The following is a 6,079-nucleotide window of genomic DNA, read 5'->3' on the forward strand; positions in this document are numbered from 1 at the left end:
GACAATAATGTAATAACATTGGCGCCCAGGGAAAGTAATTGAATTAAGTGGCTTTTGTTAATGGTTTTAAGATTTAGAAATGTAAATAATAGTTAGGGCTCTTTAATGGGACTCTGGTTTTAGGTAACTGCAGCCCTGAGAATAAGAAATGCTTTGCTGTTTAATATGATGTCAGATAGTTTTGTTACTCCTCCGGTTTCATGCCTGCAAAGCATATTTTGCAGTTTTAAAGCCGGGTGTGTTTATCATCTTTCCTTTCTAACTTCAGACGGAGCTTAATTCGGGAGTATTTGCATGAACCCTTTTTAGCCAGTCCCTATCAGTTATTTGCACCACCAGGAATAAAGTATTATTTCTCCCGAGCTGCTTTGGAGAACTTCCTGACTGAAGGGTTGCTCTGCTCAGAAGCCTCCCGTCTGTTTACATGTTCATTAAAGGCAGGCAGGAGCGGGCACTCTCTCCGGCAGGGCTGGACTCTGCTCCTGGAGTAACGTTCCTGGGAGCAGCGCCGTTACGCCTGGCTTAGGCCAGTGGGGATGGAGAATCCAGCCGACAGGTAGGATGAGCCGGGCGATTTAGAAATGACTTTCATGGGAACTCGTTCTACTTAAAATATTATTGGATTTTCATTTAGGAACCTATCAAAGTGCAAGAATAAAGTCCGAGCTGCCTAACCCACATAGGTCTAAACAAACAGTCCTCCCCGCTGCTCTGGGGTCTGACAGCTGGCGGATTGGAGAGGGTCCTTCGTTCAGGTGCCGCTCCGGGAAACCCGCTGCACCAGGCAGAATAGGGGGCTTTGCATTTATTCACGCTGAAAATCTCCCCCGTTTCAGGGTGAAGGAGGCCACCAGTCTCCACACTCCCTGGGCTCTGCCTTTGCCACCCTCCCCTTAACTCTGCCCGCTGCTGGGTGCGCAGCGGCCGCCCGGGGACCTGCAGCTCCACGCTGCTGGGGAGGGAGGCGACAGCGGGGACGGGCGGCCCGGTGGCTCTGGGTCCAGCCCGGCAGCAGGCGAGCGGCTCTGCGGACGCATCGGTCACTCGTGCATCCTCCGGAGAGCTGCCTCCTGACTGGCTTCGCCCTTAACCTGCAGCGGCCTCTGCTTCAGCTCCGCTTCTGCGGCTGGCAACCGTGCCGCTTGGTCGCGAGCTGTGGTTTTTCTCCAGCAGGATTTCTGGACCCTGCACAGCTTCCAAAGCCTTCTCCCACCACCGAGATAGGCTTGGCTGGAAAGAGAACGTCAAAGCCCCCATCGTCGGCCAAACCTGCTCCAGCTCATGGGGGCAGAGGAGAGAGTGGTCAAACTGTAAATGCAAAAATAAAGGGTGCAAGTTGCACATTTTCCCCAGGGGGTTTCTTAAGTAGGTTGATTTGTAAAAAAAAAAAAAAAAGTTCAGTCCCTCTCACAGAATTTGAAACGAGGCTTCCAGCCACTGTCCATTTTCTATATTGCTGTACCTTAAAGTAAAGCCAGAGAAGAACAGAGATGTTTCTTTCTTTCTTTACTGAAACATAAAATATGAATGTCGATAACATTGTTATCAGAACAACTATTATCCCTCAATTAGAAAAGAAAATCCATTCACCCTTATTAATGATGTTCAAGTTCTTATCAGCCCCTGCTGAAGCAGTTTCCCTCCGACAGGTCTGTTTTTTCCGAGCATGCCTCCATGGCACGGACCCTCCAGCCGGCAGAGGGAGAGGTGGCTGCAGCCCTGCTGCAGGCGCAGAGCACCCTGCTCCTGCCCTCGGCTCCCCTCGGGGCGCTTCCTCCCAAAACGGTCCCTTTCCCGGGAGGCTGTTATGAGAATGGGAGCTGGTGGCTTTCCCTCTTCTGCAATCCAGTATGGACATGAGGGGGGACCCGGTGCTTAGAAATTTGAGGGGTCGGCATTTTTTGTGCTTCACTGTTTCTCAGCAGAGATGCTTGGCAACTGCCTGGTCTCCTGCACAGGGCAGATCGTCTTACCGAGATGCTGCTGCGTCCTCAAGGCTTTAATAACTTTTTTCCTTGTGTGAAACACAGCTGGCTGTGGAGCCTGGGAATGTCTTTCTGTGGAAAGCTGGTGGCGTGAAAAGCGCTGGGAGAAAGCAAAACTACAGGACTGTTCTCATACAGGCAGGGTCCTCTTGTCCCACATACTTCCCTGGAACGTGTGACCTGCCTAGTGAGGCCAAAGAGCAAAGTGCCCTGGGGAAGATGGCTCATGCCAGCCTCTGCCCCAGCAAGGCAAGGGGCCTTTGGCTCCCCTGATTTGAGGGACAGGACAGCTACAGCCCTCATTCAACAGTTCTGCTTTGCAAGAGGGAACAGTCAGCAACACATCTTAATCCAACAGAAGAACAGTTGGAAAGAGATTTACACAACCCTGTAGGTGTGGAAGGACTATTTATTGCTTGGAGAGCCATTAACTAATTGGCCATGATAAGACACAGGTGATGCTATTTTCTGCAGATAAAAGACAGGCTGTTTTTCATTAGCTGCAAAAAGGCTGTTTGTGGTGATGACATTTGCCACTGGGTTCTGTAGCTTGACACATGAGCAGGTGTGAACAATATCCTAAACTAAAATAACTGAAATTACTAAAGGCTGTATCGAAGTGCTTGTGTTTTGGTGCACCAGGTGAACTGAGAACGGGATGAGATGACCCTGATTCAGGAAACTATGCTGATGGATGGGGAGGTGCATAAACAGGCAACTCAAAGAGGTGATCAGGGCATGCTGGAGCTGCTCCCAACCTGCAGAAATTACATGTGGTTGCATGTGAGCAAGAGTTTGTTATGCACAGCACAGGCAAGCGTGGGACTCAGGATGGTGCAGCCCATAGAAGAGGGGTTTGCTCTGGGGTGTTCTGCAAGAGTTAACTAACCCCAAGTGTACCATGGCCACAGTCACCACACTGTGGGGTTGCTGTAGCCTGGTGGCAGATCCTCCAACAGCCCCATGGTTGCTGAACAAACTAAGTCAGCAAAGGGGAAGTGACCTGATGGAGATTTTGTGACACCACAGACTCACACTGTAAGCATCCAGGCACTGTGGAGTTTTTCCACTAGATGACCTGTCGGGAAGCCTGTACAAGAGTCACTCTGTACAAGAGTCAAACCTGTACAGGAGTTAATCTGTACAAAAGTCAAACCCATACAAGAGTCAAAACTCTACAGGAGTCAAACTGCGGAAGGCAGCTCAGACTGATAAGAACCACACCAGGGTTATCTGTTGACATGCGCACTGTTACCGACTGAGCTCATCCAACTGCTGTGTAACTGTGATCTGGCATTATTTGATCGGATAATGAGCTGAGCCCAGGAACAAAGGAAAGATAAAAGAAAGTAAGCCACGTACCTCTGGGTGCAGACTCAGACCCACCGTCAGCTGGCCTGTGGACCTGACAACCCACCCATCAGAGGGGATACCCCTGGTGTCAACTGCCAGGGAGAACATGAATCATCCTGGCGCAGCTCGAGTGTGGTGAGAACAATCTGGGCAAAACTATACTGGAGGGGTGGCCCATAAACACAGGGAAAGGTTGGAAGCAGTCGCCATACCCATGATTTGACCATAGAGCTCTGATATATACATATTCTTTCTTTAGTCCTGCTGTATTTTCTAGCTTTAATGTACTTTAGCTTCGTTATACTTGTAGTTTGTAGATTGTTTAGTGTTAGTTGTTTAGTGTAGTCCAGTGTTGTCTGTTATATGTGTAGAACCGCTTATCTCTAATAAATTTTTATATTTGACAAACAATGATCTCTTGAGTTCAGCCCGACTAACCCCGGAACCTGGAGGAATCCCAGATGCCCCTTTAGTGGTGTGTAACAGAGTCTGACCCCGGCTGCAGTGCTGTGTCCAAACAAGACTGAATTGCACGTCTGTTGATGGGTCCATCCTGGGAAAACATCTTCACTGATAAACTCCCTGCACAACCAGAAACCTGTTAGAAGCAAACAAGCCTCCCAAAAGTAATTTGCACTTTAAACTTGGAGAGAATGGCCCTGTCAGGCAAAGACATAAGACTCCAGATGATTTGCGTGGAGCATGGGAGGCACCAGAAGGGCAGCCAGCCCAGAAAATGAGATTATAAACTATCATCTCCTGTTACACGCTGGGCTGTGGCTACAGGGTGGCCCTCTGGCATCATTTGGGGAGGCGGTGTGGTCCAGTGGTGAAAGCAGGAGGCTTTTGTCTCCCCAGGCTGGAAAATCCTCCATCCTGAGGAGTCTCGGAGAACCTGCCTGAGTCTCTGTCCTCTCTCCTGCAGCCTGTTCCTGATCCATGTGGTGTTCTACTTTTGGAGGAAGCAGAGACTGATCGCTGCTGTGTCTTGCTGTCCCCACAGCAAGGTCTCAGCTGAGCTCTCAGTCAGGTCACTTAAAGATACTACGAATTGCCTAAGGACTGGCTGAGTTGGGGTCCCACAGAGGTTGGTGCTGTGCAAACACAGAGTAGATGGACACAATGCAAGGGAAGCCGCAGGACAGCCCTAATGAGCCCTCATGGGCTCAGAAGATGTTTGTGATGTTACTGTGTGGGTGGGACTGTCTGCCCAGCTGTGATGGTGGGAGGGAACCAGCCTTTCCTGCCGCTGGGCTAGGCCAGTGCATGATGCCTGAGGTGGATCCGCAGGTCGCTGCGACTATTAGCACACGCTGCCTTCAGCTAGGGGTGAGGACATCTCAGACCCCTCCAGCTGGCTTTGTCCAATTCCTGGGCCACAGGTGATAATCATGACCTCATCCAGACCATGTTTGGGAGCCTATCCTATGTTTTGAGATCCAATACATCAGATTTTGGAGCTGGTTTAATACGACTGCCAAGTAGTGTAGTGCTGGTTGAGGGGAACCTGTACCTCCTGCAGTCTAAGCTAGCAGCTCTGGGGCAGGTGGTACCCAAAGGACATCAATGCTGAAGGAGTTTTAAACACTGTGTCTTTCGAGGACAGGAGAGGGGAGAAGAAGAAGCTGAAAAACAGGAGGCCTATCGTGGATGCACTAAGCTGCTTAAACTGATTTTGGGTTCAAACAAGGCTGGTGTTGCACCTGAGCCAAGAAAACACAAAATAAACTATCTGCTCACATAAATACGATACCCTCTGGTAGAGGGTTGGGTTTTTAATGTTCTCCACTTCTGCAATGTGAGCCTGTGGGAAGGAAAAGAAGCACTACAGAGGAGTCCTCAGAAGAGGCAGAGTCTCTTCTGGTGTTTAATCTGTGCTGGCATGGAAATGGTTAATAAGATAATCTCTGGACCCTCTAACACAAAGAGAAAGTGAGTTTTCTGATCCATAAAGGATCAGTCTGCAGGAAGCCCCATCAGACTCCTCAGCGTGAAATTACACTGCAGCAGGGGGGTACAGTCCTCCTACTGTACAACATTAAAGAGATGAATTAGAACTTGACATTCATGTGTTTAATATGCCTATTCCTGGCATTATCCCACAAGGACCAGTCACCACCAAGGACTTATGGTCACCGAGCCTAGGAAGGTATTTAGGGTTGCTCGTTTGCTTGCTTCCTTAGCCAGGCTATCTGCCTTCCCTATCTAATCTCTCAGCATTAGGAGCAGGGAGGCATGCAGCCCAGCTCTCCTATCTCGCAGCAATCTGGTCCAGCGAACAAACAGGGGCCACGCCATTGTTGGTCAAATAAATTGCAGCGATCCTCTGGACTGATCTGTATAGAACAGAGGGAAAACATGATACATGTAAAATTATGACTTGGTAGTCAAGAGGCTGATTGTGGGATAGTTGCTGCTAATGAAAAAAAATAAATATTTACTGGAAAGGAAAGCCCCAGTAAATCTATATTTGACATTTTTTTCTCATTTTAAAACTGGATTATCTTCCCCAGTGTTAAATTGGTGGGAGGCATGCCTTGGACAAATCTGGGTACTCTGAGCTACTTTACTGAACGGACTTTGCCAAGAAGCCAGAGCAATTCCAAGGCTCAGGTCTGTGCTGTGTGAAAATCTTGCCTGTTTGAACTCCGAGCCAGTGGAGAATGCTTTTGGTTTGTTTTTTATCCATGAAATATTTTGATGAGAAAAAATTTGGGGGTGGGGGGAGGAGGGAAGAATCC

Source organism: Apteryx mantelli, chromosome 8 (assembly GCF_036417845.1).
Source record: "Apteryx mantelli isolate bAptMan1 chromosome 8, bAptMan1.hap1, whole genome shotgun sequence".
NCBI lineage: Eukaryota > Metazoa > Chordata > Aves > Apterygiformes > Apterygidae > Apteryx > Apteryx mantelli.